This window comes from Eublepharis macularius, chromosome 2 (genome assembly GCF_028583425.1).
Source record: "Eublepharis macularius isolate TG4126 chromosome 2, MPM_Emac_v1.0, whole genome shotgun sequence".
Lineage (NCBI taxonomy): Eukaryota > Metazoa > Chordata > Lepidosauria > Squamata > Eublepharidae > Eublepharis > Eublepharis macularius.
In genome coordinates this window covers 25,457,891-25,472,929 of record NC_072791.1, presented here as the reverse complement: position 1 = coordinate 25,472,929, position 15,039 = coordinate 25,457,891, and the positions used below count along the sequence as shown (strand labels likewise).

Genomic DNA, 15,039 nt, shown 5'->3' with positions numbered 1-15,039 from the left:
GCTTTATCCAGTCTGAGTCTGTGAAAATTGCAAGGTTCTCAGTGCTAGCTTCTGTATTGAACACCTCTTTTATTGCATTGAGCTCTGCAGCTTGAGCAGAGTGTGGTGTCACTATTCCACCCTTTTCTAGTCCATCATTTACCCTTATGCTGCCGTAGGCTGTTTTTGGGGTTCCCTTCTCATAGAAACAAGTCCCATCTGTGCACCAAACCTGGAAATTCTGTTGTAGGGCTGCTTCCATTGAGATCCCTGATGTTACAGGCCATTCTATATGTTTGTACTCCGGTAGAGGACAATCATGTTCCGTCCCTTGAATGATTAATCCATAGGGAGCAGGAGATATCACCTTCCCTTTTTCTATTTGGATGCCTCGATTAATGATTGACAGTGACCAAGAGGCAATTCTGGCATTACTTACGTGGCCATCTTGGATCTTACCAGAGACTATATACTGTAGGGGGCTGTGAACTGTTTGAACGATGACTTTACTTTCCCCCAGTATGTATTCCCAATGTCCCAGAGCCCAAAAAAGAGTGAGAACTTCTCGTTCACAAAAGGTGTAGTTCTGTTCTGCACCTCTAAGAGGCCTAGATGCATAAGCAATAACTCTTTGTTTCCCCTCTTGGGTTTGAATCAGTGTTGCAGCTATTGCCCTACCAGTGGATGCCAACTGTATCTTATATGGCTCCCCCATCCGAGGGTATGCTAAAGCTGGTGCTTGTGCCAAATCTTGCTTTAGCCGGTCAAGTGCTTGTGTGTGTTCTGGACCCCATTCCCATCATCTACCTTTCTTTAATAGAGCCCACAAAACACGTGTCTTATCAGCAAAGCCTTCTATGAACTCTCGAGAAAAGTTTAACATTCCCAAGATGGCTCTAAGAGAGTGAGCGTCATTGGGGAGTGGCAGTTTTCCTAAAGCTTCCACCCTTTGTGTATCTGGAGTCCTTCCCTCTTGACCTAAGTGTACTCCTAGATATTTAACCTCTTGTTGTACCAGTTGTGCTTTATCCCAATTAATTTTGAACCCTGTGTCTTGCAAGAGTTGTAGGACCGCCCTAGTTGCATCATGTGTGAACTGCAGACTCTTTCCTGAAATTAAAATGTCGTCCACAAACGAAATGACCGCCCCTTTGTACTCTAAAGGGAGTTTTTCTAGCATCTGTACCACCATCTTGTTGCAGATCGTGGGAGCAGAATGGAGACCTTGTGGGACCCGCGTGTAGGCATATTGTTTCCCCTTGAATGTGAATGCAAACTTGTACCAACATTCCTCAGCCAGTGGGATGGAGTGAAAGCAATTCGCTATGTCAATTACGCTGAAGTACTTTGCTCCTCCTGCTATGGCTGCAATTACCTCTGGGTAATTGGCCACTACTGGAACTGTAGCTGGTGTGACATTGTTCAGAGCACGAAAATCTACTACTAACCTGTAAGTTCCATCCTTTTTCTTTACTGGCCAAATGGGTGCATTGTTAATGCTTTCCATTTGAACTAGAAATCCTTGATTCACTAGAGATTCTATAATCTCTGCAACTGGCTCCTCTGCCTGTTTGGGAAAAGGGTATTGCCTCTGTGGCTTCGGATTCTTTCCCACTATTAACACTTTTGCATCTATTTTTCCACACTCATTTCTGTTTTTGATTCCCAGCTGAGGGAATTCTTTTATCCATTCCTCTTTCCCTTGAGGTTTTACTTCCTGAGGCTCCTTTAAAGCACTTGTTTTCTGTACTGGATAAACGGGAAGAGAAATGTCCCCCTCATCAGATATCTGCCACAGGCAATCATTGGACAAGTCTACCACCAACTGGTGTTCTTTTAAAAATGGGTTCCCAATGATTCCACATTCCTGATTGTCAGCTACAGAAAATTCTATCTCAGTTTGCAAAGATCCTATCTGAATGGGACAAAGATTCATTACTTTAGCAGAAGAATCATGTCCTGCAAATCCAGTCAGCTGTATCTGGTTTATTTCTTTCGCTGACAAATTTTTAGGCACATGTTCAGGGCTTAAAATGTTGGCAGATGCTCCCGTATCTAACAAAATAGAAAGAGGCTGTTTCCCCCCCCTTCACCAGTCTTGCCTCCAAAATGGGTCTTCCCCAACGATCATATGTCAAGTCTACAATTTGTTTGGGGTACTCCTGGAGAGGGCCCCCCTATTGCTGCTTAGAGGTAGAAGGGATAGAATCCTTGGGCATGGAAGAAAGAGGACTCTTACCTGTCAGGACTCTTGCACATGCTTGCGGTGCTGCCTGATTTTGTGCCAATGCACAAGCTGCATCCTCTTGCTGTTTTATTATTTCTGCCAAACCTTTAATCAATTCAGTAGTGGGTTTCCTGTCCCATTTCTCTCTTGGTTCTCCAGCTTCCATCAATTTTTCCCATATCCCAGATCTAATTCCTTCATTCCAATCCTGTCTAGGTGGTCTTGGAGGGCATTCCCAATTTTGCACCCCTGAATCCTCTTGGTATCTCCTAGGTGGTGTATTTCTTCCCCCTCTAGGACTAACCCATGCGGTGTTAGGTCTGAAGTTACTTCCTGATGTGTTTGTGTAATTGTTTCGAGGTGGACTAGTCCTGAAATTACGTTGCTGTGCATCTGGTGCACGATTCCAAGGTCCATTGTTAGAGAAAGTTACATTATGCAAGACCCCATGTTTGTCTTTTCCTTTTTTGCTTTCTGCCTTTCTGCTTTCCCTAAACAAGTTTCCTGCATTTTTGATCCTTTCCAGGAGCTCTGGATAAGTCATGGGTCCAACAACAATTGGTCCTAGAATCATTTTTGTTTGAACATTCAAGCCATCTACCAATTCCCGTTTAAATTCGACCGTATTAAAGTCGGCTTGACCTTGGGGTAAGCGGACTAGGTCGCTAGCAATTGCCAAAATTTCCTTACGTTGAATGTATATCTCGGGTGATTCATCTGGTTTTTGTTCCTCCTGGTAATATGCCTTTGAGATGCTTCTGCCAGGCATTAATGCTTTTACACAGCTGGCAAGAAATCCTCCAAAACTTTGAACTCCATTAGTTGCATGAAGATCAATAGTTGCCCAAGTCTCTGGGTCTGAGGACTGTCTTGCAATTTGTTTTATGTCCTCTAGGGCAAACTCTGGGTGACGATTGGCCTCAAAAAGCCATGGCAAAACTGTTTCAGCATTTAAAGGGCCAAACTTCTTTGCTGCTGCTTGTAATTCATTAAATTTCATTGGGGCTACCTCGTCTATTTGATCAAATGTGGCTTGGCCACCATTCCGCCGTGTGCGGACTGATCTTCTGATTACAGGCTCTACTGGCTATGGAACTTCAGTATCACAGTCTTCTCCCATCTCTTCTAGCACTGCTTGTGTGTTTTCATTACAAATGCTTTGGACTACTTCCCAGACTTCTTCCTCACAGTCTACAAGATTCGGGTCACATTCAGGGAATGAATCCAACCCTTCTACAACTGCAGAAATCAATCCCCTTTTTGCAGCTAAAGCGTTTTTCAGTTTCTGCATATGTTCCCGGCATTTCTTATGCTCCTGTCCTTCCATAGGTGGCTTGTGTCCTGTGATCACACGAATCGCTGCTTGAGTCTCTGCTATTTTATTTGTTAAGGCAGATACTCTTTTTCCCGCTTGTTCTGCCATTTCTCTCCAGATTTGGCAGTCTGTCTCCTTTTGCCTTAAGGCTGCGGAGTTCTGTAAATTTTGAGCCACTCTATCAAGATATTGGGCTTTGCTTAAATCCTGTTTGTCTTTCAAATCCTCAATTTGGTTCTCTTGATCATTTATTTTAGCTTTACACTCTTGAAGTTTATTGTTTTGCTCTTGAAGAGTTAACCACAGTGTCCATACTCCAAATTTATCTAACTGCTTTTTGTTTTTGGTCAAGCTTTTCAGTTCTTTAAAGGTTAAGCTTGCAGCGTCCAAGGGGTTATCTCCCTGGAACATTTCAGGTTTCAGAATGTCAACTTTCCCTTTTTTCTCTATCCATTTCTGCAGCGGATCGTTTACGTTCTTGCCTTTCTTTCTCCAGATAAACAATTTAGCTTTCTGTGACTCTGGTTCAACAGATGTCTTATTCCCCATGTTGCTCTAATGGTTAAATTTTTACCGTTACACAATTGTTTGCTCTCTTTTCCCCTGGGTTTCTCTGTCAGTTCAAAGATATGCATGCTTTCTCCACCAATCTGTTAGCTTGGCTGTTAGCCAACAGTTTACTGTGCGAAAGGGGGGAATCTTTGATATATCTTCAACTGAATCAGATTTTCCCAAATGAAGAGAGAGCAAGGATACAACACAGGCCTGGACATAAATTTCAGTAAGTTTTATTCAAATCATTCTGCATAGGTTACATAGACTTTAAGTATCATGGTACAGCATGGTCTTAGCATAGCAATAGCTTGATCAACCATACAACAAGAACAAGGCATAGTAAATCATCTTACCAATCCTGGAGATGTCCCAGAGATTCTCGTTGATGGAAAGAATGGGCGAGCATTTGGCCAACCTGAAAAGGAAAAGGAGAGAGATAGCAAGGAGGTATTCCTTCCTTTCTCTCCTCCTAGCTTCTTAGACTCCATGGTTTTCTTGCTCATTTTTATACAGTTTTGGCTTACATCAACCCATTCAAATTCACCAATGAGATTCTTCAGTGTCATTCCTGGCACTGGAAATCACCTAAAAATTGCAGCATTTGCAGATTTTGTGCTGAGATCGTGACATCTGTAAAATGGTCAGGTCATTCTGATCCCTTAGTATTTGCTATCATTACTCATATGAATATCATGAGAAGGGCCCCTGAGGGCTGGGGGGCATTTTGCATGCAAAATGCCACCCCTGGCAAGACAAGCGTCTCCCAGCTGTCAGTGGTAGAGATGAGAGCAGAGCACCTAGTTGGGGAGGCCATGAAATGCCCCCCCCAAGTGGGAGCAGGCTGAGCCTTGGTGGGGGGTGGGAGGAAGGGTGGGAGAAGGGCCCCTGAGGGTAAGGGGGCATTTTGCATGCAAAATGCCACCCCTGGCAAAGGAAGCCTGCTTCTTCATTTTTCCCCATAGGAAATAATGAAGAAGATGAGCAGCAGCATGCTAACAATATGCTGCTCCTTCGCTTTCTTAAGGGAGGATAGGGGGACCTGATTTGGGGGGCCATAACATGGCCCCCCAAAGTCCAATCGGTCTGAATCTTGGGGGTTTTTTAGCGAGGGGTTAGTGGAAGGTCCCCACCAATTTTGGGCTGATTCGGTGGGAAAATGCCTCTCCCAGACGTCCAGGAAGACGGAGGCATTTTCCCATTGAAAAGCTGAAAGAAAGCCGAAAGAAGCCGAAACGTTTCGGCTTTTTTTCTTTCGGCTAGCCGAAACGTTTCGGCTTTCTCCTAAACGTTTCGGCTAACCCGAAAGGAGCCAAAACACTTTTGTTTCGGCTTTCTTTCGGCATTCAGAAAGCCGAAACGCACATCCCTAATCGTGACATCTGTAAAACGGTCAGGTCATTCTGATCCCTTAGTATTTGCTATCATTACTCATATGAATATCATGTATCAGCAAAAATCCCCTAGATCTTAGTTTATTGCCACGTTTCCATTCAAAGTTCATTTAGACTCCATTTTGTTTGGTTCAGTATATCCTTAGTTCCTTATGATTAAGGCCTATGTGACTGATATATGCATAATGATTGCTGAGTTATTTCATGTAGAGATATAGTGAGATTGATTGAGCTGTGAATATATGGATATATGCATGCATGTATGTGTGTTTCCGGCAATACAATCATGTGGTTAGTGTCAGCGTGATGTTATAGTCAAGGCAGTGTTTCTCAGTCACTTGAACTAGTATTTCTGAATGGTCTGAACTAAATCTGCAATTGGTCAGTCAGTGTTTCCTCCTTTAAACCCAAAAGCTCTTTAAAAGAATCTCTCTTGCTGTGGATTTTCCTCATGTTCTCTCTTTGATTGTGTTCTCATGATTGCTAGTGTGTGCACAGTGTTTTCCTTCTTCTTTAGGCATAAGAGTAGATGTATGAATTACTGTGTTTTAACGTCTTTGAATCTTAAAAGAGAGAAAAGTTATCCGTTTAAAGTAAGCCTCTGAGTTTGTTGTCTGTCAGCCCCTCCTTTTCTGCTAGGTTCCTGTGACACTGAGCATGAACAGGTTCTGGCCGACTGACAAGATACTGACCTGCTATCGATTTTTGCTTCTGTACACTGGCTAATGCAAACAGCAAAAGCAAACACTTTGTCCTTTCCCGTTCAGAATATGTCATATTGGAATTCGTCCCAAATGAGCATAGCTGTGTGTGTCAAGTAAAATAGTCTGGTACTTTCCATACTTAAAATGGATTCTAGGATCTTAGAAAATAGGCCGGTTTCACTTATACAGGAATACAACAACTTTGACCCAACCGCTCTAATCGGCGAAGAAGTGCCCGAGAGTCCTAATTCGGGAAATGAGATGGATCTGTCGTAAGCGGACCCAAACGGCAGATCAACACTCAGTCAGTTCCCGTAGTGGATAGACCTCAAGGGTCCATACTATTCATGCCTGTTACATTAGTTAATCCTGAACGAAAGACTCATATTCGGGTGCAAGCGCTCATCGACTCTGAGTGCTCCAGAGACATAATTGCACCAGCCTTAGTGAATGGTTTAGTACTCCCAGTAAGAGAACTTGAAAATCCGGTAATTTTTGAACAAATGGATGGCACTAATATGAATCCAGTTACTACCGAAACAGTACTGGTCATTACAGGCATGGGTCAACACTGGGAGACAAGTTCATTTGTAATTAGCTCTACAGCAAAATACCTGTTAATTTTGGGAAGCAGATGGTTGTGGGATCACAACCCGGACATTAATTGGGCAGCTGGAAGTATCACATTCAAAACGGATATTTGCAAGTCTCATCGTTGGGACCAGAATTGGGGTAATAATCCTACCCTCACAGAGCTCGCACTCCTGACCCAGGAGGAAATTAACCAAATACCCAAACATTACAGAGCCTATTTACAAGCTTTCACCGAAGAAGAGGCCAATACCTTACCTCCCCATAGAAGAACCGATTGTGCAGTGGAACTCATCCCAGGAGCCACCTTACCCAAAGGTAGACTTTATCCCATGAGCTCAAATGAGAGAAAGGAGCTCCGAAAATTCATTGACACTAATCTTCAAAGGGGATTCATCCGACCAGCAAACAGCCCCCATGCTGCACCAGTACTGTTTGTTAAAAAGAAAGATGGGGGACTGAGACTGTGCATGGACTTCAGAGGGCTTAATGCAGTCTCCTCCACAAATGCCTATCCCATTCCTCTCATCAGGGATCTACTCAACGTCGTGGCCCAAGGTAAGATCGTCACAAAATTGGACTTAAAAGATGCTTATTTCCACGTTCGTATACGAGAGGGGGATGAGTGGAAAACCGCGTTCAATACGCCATTGGGACAATATGAATATTTAGTTATGCCTTTTGGCTTGTCTGTGGCCCCTTCGGTTTTCATGTCCATGATCAATGAAGTACTGCACAAATTCTTGTACAAGGGAGTAGTTGTTTACCTAGATGATGTGTTAATTTACTCTGATTCTGAAGAAGAACATGTTCACCTAGTGCAGCAAGTATTGACTACCCTCATGTGTAATAATTTACCCATCAAACTGTCTAAATGTGAGTTCCACAAAACTGAACTTACTTACTTGGGATATTGCATCTCAAAAGATGGGTTAAAAATGGATCCAGGCAAAGTAAAAGCCGTTCAAGACTGGCATACCCCCACAACTCGTAAAGAACTGCAATCCTTCCTGGGGTTTGCCAATTTCTATCGAGAATTCATACAAAACTTTGCCCAAATAACTCTCCCCCTCACTGAACTTCTAAAGACAAAAGACAAAGGGGAGCAAGCTAAAAAACCAAAAGCCAAATTAAATTGGACACCACAATGCCAATTAGCCTTTAATCAATTAAAGCAGCAATTCATATCTGAACCGGTGCTGCAACACGCCGATGAAAATCGCCCGTTTATAGTGCAGGTGGACGCCAGCGATACGGTGATTGGGGGTGTCCTTCTCCAGCGGGGGACTGATAATATCCTCAAACCCTGTGCATACCTTTCACGTAAATTTTCTGAAGCAGAAAGAAATTGGAATGTTTGGGAGAAGGAGGCATTTGCTGTAAAAGCGGCACTCTCCACCTGGATACATTGGCTAGAAGGGGCACACCATCCGTTTGAGGTTTGGACTGATCACAAAAATTTAGAAGCGTTACGCAGCCCTCGGAGACTCAATGCCAAACAATTAAGATGGGCGGAATACTTTTCAAAATTTAACTTCACTCTCCAATTCCTGCCTGGCAAAACTAATTTCCTAGCGGATGCCCTTTCGCATATGCCCCAACATAAAAGCAAGCGGGAGGAGACAATAGACACAGTATTTTCGCCTACCCAACTGGGGTGTGTGGTTACTACGCGCAGTCGCACAACACAACCTCCTCAGACGGACAATGGGTGGAGACAGAAACTGAAAAGCGAAGTCGAAAAGGAGGGGGACAATATGCCCAAAGAGAAATTGGTTCAATCCAAACAAGGGGAATGGCTTTGGGGTAATCGATTTTATGTACCAAAGAGTTTGAGAAAAGAAATGCTGCAACGCTGTCATGATGCCCCAACAGCTGGCCATTATGGATATTTAAAAACACTTCATCTGGTTCAAAGACAATTTTGGTGGCCGGGCATGCGCAGAGACATTTCACAATATGTAGCTTCCTGTCCCATTTGCCTCAGCGCCAAAACCCGAAAGGGAAAACCTCCTGGACTTTTACAACCCCTTGAGACCCCAAGCAGACTGTGGGAAATTATTTCTATGGATTTCATCACAGATCTTCACCCCTCCAAAAATCACACCTGTATTTTAGTAGTGGTGGATCTGTTTTCTAAACAAGCCCACTTCATTTCTTGCACTACTATGCCCTCGGCAAAACGATTGGCGGATATTTTTTCTGAAATACATTGTAAAACTCCATTCTTTTCCATCAAAGGTGATATCCGACCACGGTGGACAATTCGTTGCCAACTTCTGGTGGGAGCTTATGCAACTAATGGGCATTGAGCAAGGTTTAAGCTCCGCACACCATCCGCAAACCGATGGACAGTCGGAAAAAACAAATCAATTATTGTAACAGTTTCTCCGTTGCTATATCAATTTCCAACAAGACAATTGGATTGATTTATTACCCTTAGCAGAATTTTCGTACAACAATAGCGTGCATGCGTCTACAGGAGAAACACCGTTCAAAGTAGTTTATGGATATCATTTTAAGCCGTTTCCTTTTGAAGCTCTTCCCCCCGCTACAGCCTCCAACGATGTTTCAGAATGGTGGGGGGAGGCAGCGCAGCAATGGACTCTTATTCAGCAGCATCTTAACAAAGCCAAGCAAGATTATAAGAAGTACGCTGATCGCCATCGTGTGGCTGACTGGGAATTACACTCAGGGGACCTTGTTTATTTGTCTATGAAAAATTTGAAAGTCGTCCAAACCAGCCGCAAGTTAGCACTGAAATACTTGGGACCATTTCCAATCCGTAAAATCATCAATAACTTGACTGTAGCACTCGATTTGCCAAAGAACCTCCACCACGTCCATCCGACTTTCCACATCAGCTTACTGAAAAGGGTCCCTCCAGCAAACCAGTGGCATACCTGTTCTCCCCCAATACCAAATCTAATTGATGACCAAATCCATTATGAAGTACAACAGATCTTGGACTCTAAAATCAAACGTAATAGGCTGTTTTACCTCATCAGGTGGAAAGACTTTGATTCTGGGTTTGATGAGTGGGTGGAGGATATTCATGTCCATGCTCCTAGATTGGTTAAGTCTTTTCATAACCTCTACCCTCTCAAGCCTGGGGGAAGGACATTTTAGAGGGGGCAGAAATGTCAGGTCTGACATATGTTCCTTATGAGATCTAACCAGAGAGACTCCATTTTAATCCTGTCAGTGTTTTAAGCTCTTCTCTTGCAGGCGCCAAGCAGTCCAGCAACAGTTATCTCAGAGAAGAGGAATGTTTTGACTACAGCCCTTTCAGCCTTGGGAAAGTTTCAATCTCTTAGCTTCAAGCCGCTTGTTTTGAGAACTGTGGGGGGAGGATGGGATTTGCTGGTCTATGCTGTTCTGTACCTTAACCTTTACCTTCATTCGTAACAACATCTGTGTACCAGTCAAGATATTGAATCTTGGCCAGTGGACTATAATGGTTGTTTATATTCAGTAAAGTCTTTTGAAACCAATGGACTCATGTCTAATTGCAAGGGATAGTCTGGATTGCAACTTTTAATAAGCCACAGTCTGACATGCTGCGTCCCTTAGCAGCTTCCAAAACCTTGTCTCTCAATAACTGCCTTTCCAACGGACTTTCAACTGTCACTGGCCCAACATTCCACCAGCTCTCATTGGCTGTTTCCCAGGAGACGCAGAGCTGAAATTATTCCTGTCTGTCACAACCTGTCTGAGATTCTAGAGAGCCACTGCCTGTCAGATTAGACAGTTCTGCCCCTGATAAACAAATAGTCTGACTCTGTATAAGTTAATTCCATGAGTTCATGTCAGACAATGATTGAACAGCCACTAGGGGCACAGGAGATGTAATGAGAAGATTATCCAAGGACACTGGCCCTCAAATTCAGTTTCTACAGAGAATCTGAGCTACCAGCCTACTACCATAATCATTAGATCAGTGTTTCTCAACCTGTGAGTGCTGATCAAAAAAGCAGGTCTCAAACCCTGTAAATGTGGGTCATAGGCTTTTGCAGTTTTATTGATTTGGGCATGCGGTGTTTCTTTTGGTTTTTTTTTTTAAGTGAGTCACAATACCAAGAAAACTGGGGCTTGGGGAGTCATCATACCAAAAAAAGTTGGGAACCCCACTTCGTTAGATGATAATGAGTGATTTTGAAAGGAAGAGGAACTAAGCTTGAGAAGCCGCATACCATAATCTCTAGAAACCCTTTGAAGGCCCAGGTTATGTTGTTGGCATGCTTTCCTCCCTAATAATGAGGGCTAACTCCTATCTATCTATCCATCTTTACCTTTGCAAGAAACTACGTGAGCTGATATTCTTCTTGGCATAAAATTTGCAGATACGTAAACAAAGCAAAGCCAAGTAGTAGAATATATATCAGCCCCTACCTCACCCTACCCCATGAATTCCAATCTCTGAGCAATCTTCTGATTTTTCTCAATATTGTCAGTTGGGTTTTGACTTAGAACTGAACACTCTGTATTTTTATTTATTTATATTTCAATTTATATACCGCCCATCCCCAGGGGCTCTGGGTGGTGAACAGTTAAAAATCGATAAAAACAAGAAAACAACAAAACTAAAATCAATATACAAACAATGAAACAAATTAACAAAGTGCAGTGGTGGGGAGAACCCTCCCCCACCCCAAAGATGGGAGGCCGACATGGCACCGCCCCCTTCAACCACCGAACGCCTGGCAGAACAGCTCCGTCTTACAGGCCCAGCGGAACGATAATATGTCCTGCTGGGCCTGGGTCTCCATTGACAGAGTGTTCCACCAGGCTGGGGCCAGGACTGAAAAGGCCCTGGCCCTGGTTGAAGCGAGGCAGGCTTCCTTAGGGCCGGGGACCACAAGTAAACATTTATTCGCTGATTGAAGCGATCTCCCGGGAACGTACAGGGAGAGGCGGTCATCTCCCTGTACGACCAAACACCTTTCCCACATGAAGTGACTATGATCATGGAAGGAGTTTCAGAGGCACACATCCCTACTTTTGAGGTCAGTGCAGCCTTTCTTCTTATGAATTCTTTCCCTATACAGCTGCTGCATTCTTGTGTGTGTGTTATGTGTCTTTGAGTTGCTTCAAACTTAAGGCAACCCTATGAATTAACGGCCTCCAAAATGGCAGCCTTACAAAGCCATTTAATAAAAAAGAGTCAAATGGAGGGAGGATCACTTTTAATTGGTAAAATGTTAGAAGTGTTTTATGACCCTGACCCAAAGCAAGGTCCTGTGTAGCTGGCATTTCTCTTTAAATACACTGGGGAGAGCCATCCACATTTTCTTTTGCCCTCAGTCTGAGCTGCTTATTGACTGCTCATATCTGTATGCCTGCTTGCCTCCAGTCCACAAGCCTTGGCCTGACGTTGGCCAAGAGTTCATATACAGTACATAACTCTTAACAGGAATGGCAGACCAGAACCAATGGGTTGAAATTAAATCAAAAGAGCTTTAGGCTAAACATTAGGAAGAACTTCCTGACAGAGCAATCCCTCAGTGGAACAGGCTTCCTCAGGAGGTGGTGGGCTCTCCTTCTTTGGGGTTATTTTAAGCAGAAGCTAGATGGCCATCTGACAGCAATGCTGATTCTGTGAATCTAAGCAGATCATGAGAGGGAGGTCAGGAAGGGTTATATCAGTGCTTAGTTCTCGTGGCCCCTTCTTATCTGCCCAGGATAATGCCAATTGCCACTTTGGGGTCAGGAAGCAATTTTCTCCAGGCCAGTTTGGCTAGGGATCCTGACAGAGTTTTGTCATCTTGTGGTCACTGGGGTATGGGGGGAGGTAGTTGTGAATTCCCTGCATTGTGCAGGGGATTGGACTAGATGACCCTGGAGGTCCCTTCCAACTCTGATTCTGAGCTCCTCTGTACACATGCCCTGGATTCTTAAGCTGTATCTGGCAGTGGTCCCATGCCTCATTTCAGGCTGACAGATGTGACATTTCTAGGGGGAAGGGCTGTAGCTCAGTGGGAGAGCATCTGCTTTGCTTGCTGAAGTTCCCAGGTTCAATACCCAGCGTCTCCAGTTAAAAGAAAAGTAAAGAACATGTCTATCCGAGTACAGGCAAACGGGAAGGCTAACAGCTTTCAAAGATAAAACATTTCTTGGAGTGGCAGGGCATTGCCATCCAGAAAAGGGTATTATGCACTTCATTATTTTCTTACAGGGGCACCTAAGTAGTATGGCTCAGATTTGCTCAACCTCTACCATAGTACAATAGTCATCCTAAACTTTTCATTAAAAATCAGCACTATGAACACTTCTAGAAGTATGCCAGTACTTGTAACCAGGGGTCATTCCGTAGAAAAAGAGCTGGAGGAACTCATTAGCATAACTCAGGGGGAAGCTGCTGAAGTCCAGACTGTTGTTTACTGTACCTTAGATAAGTAGAGGTGGTGGTACTACTAGACTTGGCTGAGAAAAACGGCTACCACAAGGAAGTGTGCAGGGAGAGGCAGCCTTTCTGCTATGTGGGCCTCAGGTCATGAACAGCTTTAAAGGTGAGCACCCAGACCTTCCACTGGACCTGGAAACTAATTGGCAGCCATTGCAGGTACCTCAGAATAGGAGTGATGCGGTCCCACCGGCTACCCCAGATAACAAAGGATTGCTGCATTTTGTAGTTTCCAGATCATCTTCAAGATCAACCCCGTGTACAGTATGTTACAGTAACCTCACTTTGAAATTACTGAAGCATGGATCAGCGTGGCCAGATCAGGTTGAAATAATCCAAGCAACAGTGACTTGATGGTGCTAAAACTACCTCTACTGTGGTTAGATTTCCCAGGGCTGCCAGCAGCGAGCAAACTCTGGAGGGTTTGCCCCATTTCCTGCTGATCTGCCAGCAATCAGCAGGAGCTGGCAAGCACCCCAGAGGTTGCCCACCACCAGTAGGCACCCTGGGAACACACACTGCATGCATGCTCCCTGGAGGTGCCATGACATCACTTCCTGAAGGGACGTCAAGCCAGACACAGGTGTGCTCCCATGCTTTGTTTTGGGCTGATTTTGGTGCCAAATGGAAGCGTTCCCGTGGCTGCCACAATCATCACGCAAGTGCCAGGAGCACACATGTGAGGACAGACACATGGAAGGCAAAAGATAAATGCCAGGTCTCCCCCCCCCCCACACACACCACCAGAAGGAGAAGGGGACCCGACAACTCTAACTGTGGTTAACTCAGCATTTAAGCCAGATCTGGTCTGAGAAATTTTAGCGGCAAAGAACCATGAAAAAATATCACAGCTAAATGCCAAATCACTTACATTTAGAGGCTCATTCCTGGGAATTGTCAACTACCTAGCTAATCTAAATAATTGTGCTTGACATGATTTAGCTGATGTAATGGCAGCAGAGAAATAAGATTTCCTAGCTGCCACTAGCTCATGAGCTTTCCAATGGGATCTATACATCCAATCTGATAGGGTGTAATGTTTTCCCTGTAAATAGTTTGTGGATTATATTTCTGCTAGTTAATCTGGGGTTTTGAATGCATGTTGCCATGGTTTAAAATGCAGACCTCTGAAGTAAGGAAGGTGGCTAGATAGGTGAGTGCTGTGCTGTGATTAGATGATAGCTGTACACTCGGGGCAGAGTGAACTGCAGCTTAATCAGAGTGCAGAAGGAAAGGGTCCAGTCAGCCAGCCAATCTGTCTGTGTGGAAGCCAGAGTCTGTTCATGTCTGTGTGGGTGAGAGGAAAGAGTTATTCTGCGAGTAGTTTGTGTGTTTATTTTGTGTATGAAATCAGCTTATATGGCAAGTGAACTTCTGGGAACACAGAATTCTGTGTTCAGCTATTGTGGGGGGGGGGGCAGCCAAAACAGCTGCTCCAGAGGCGAAGCTAAACCCAAAATGGCTTCCACAGTAAGTGAGGCCAAACACAAAATGGCTGACTCAGGATATAGAGGCAAACACTATACCTTCCTCTATGTTTTGCAAAAGAATTGCAGAGGAAGAATAAAAATAAATGAAGAAAAGCCTAGGGGGAGGAAGGGAGAGAGAGAAGGGGGAATTAAAATGAGGAAAGCCTGAAAAGGGACTGGAACCACAAGCCTGGGTGCCTATCTGCCCTCTTGATCCTCCAGTGGCTGCAGCTTCTGTTGCAGCCATGGGGAACTTATTTCCATGAAGGGCGCCAATAAAAATATCTGCCTTACAATGGCCCTACACACTTTCTAAAATGTTTGGCAGGTACCAGGGGGAGTACCAGCAGGCACCATGGTGCCCATGGCTGCCACATTGGGGAATCCTGAAGTAGAGGATATCTA

The 15,039-nt window shown here is 44.2% G+C and overlaps 1 protein-coding gene across 1 annotated transcript in view; it reads left to right on the top strand.

Moving 5' to 3' along the window:
- The first annotated feature begins 4,246 nt into the window (after positions 1-4,246).
- The window catches only part of LOC129324895 (cholesterol 24-hydroxylase-like), a 105,446-nt gene continuing 94,653 nt past the window's right edge, over positions 4,247-15,039 (top strand). Inside the window, exon 1 of the mRNA XM_054972337.1 lies at positions 4,247-4,302. The gene's annotated coding sequence lies outside the window, so the exon portion shown is untranslated. The remainder of the gene's footprint in view (positions 4,303-15,039) is intronic.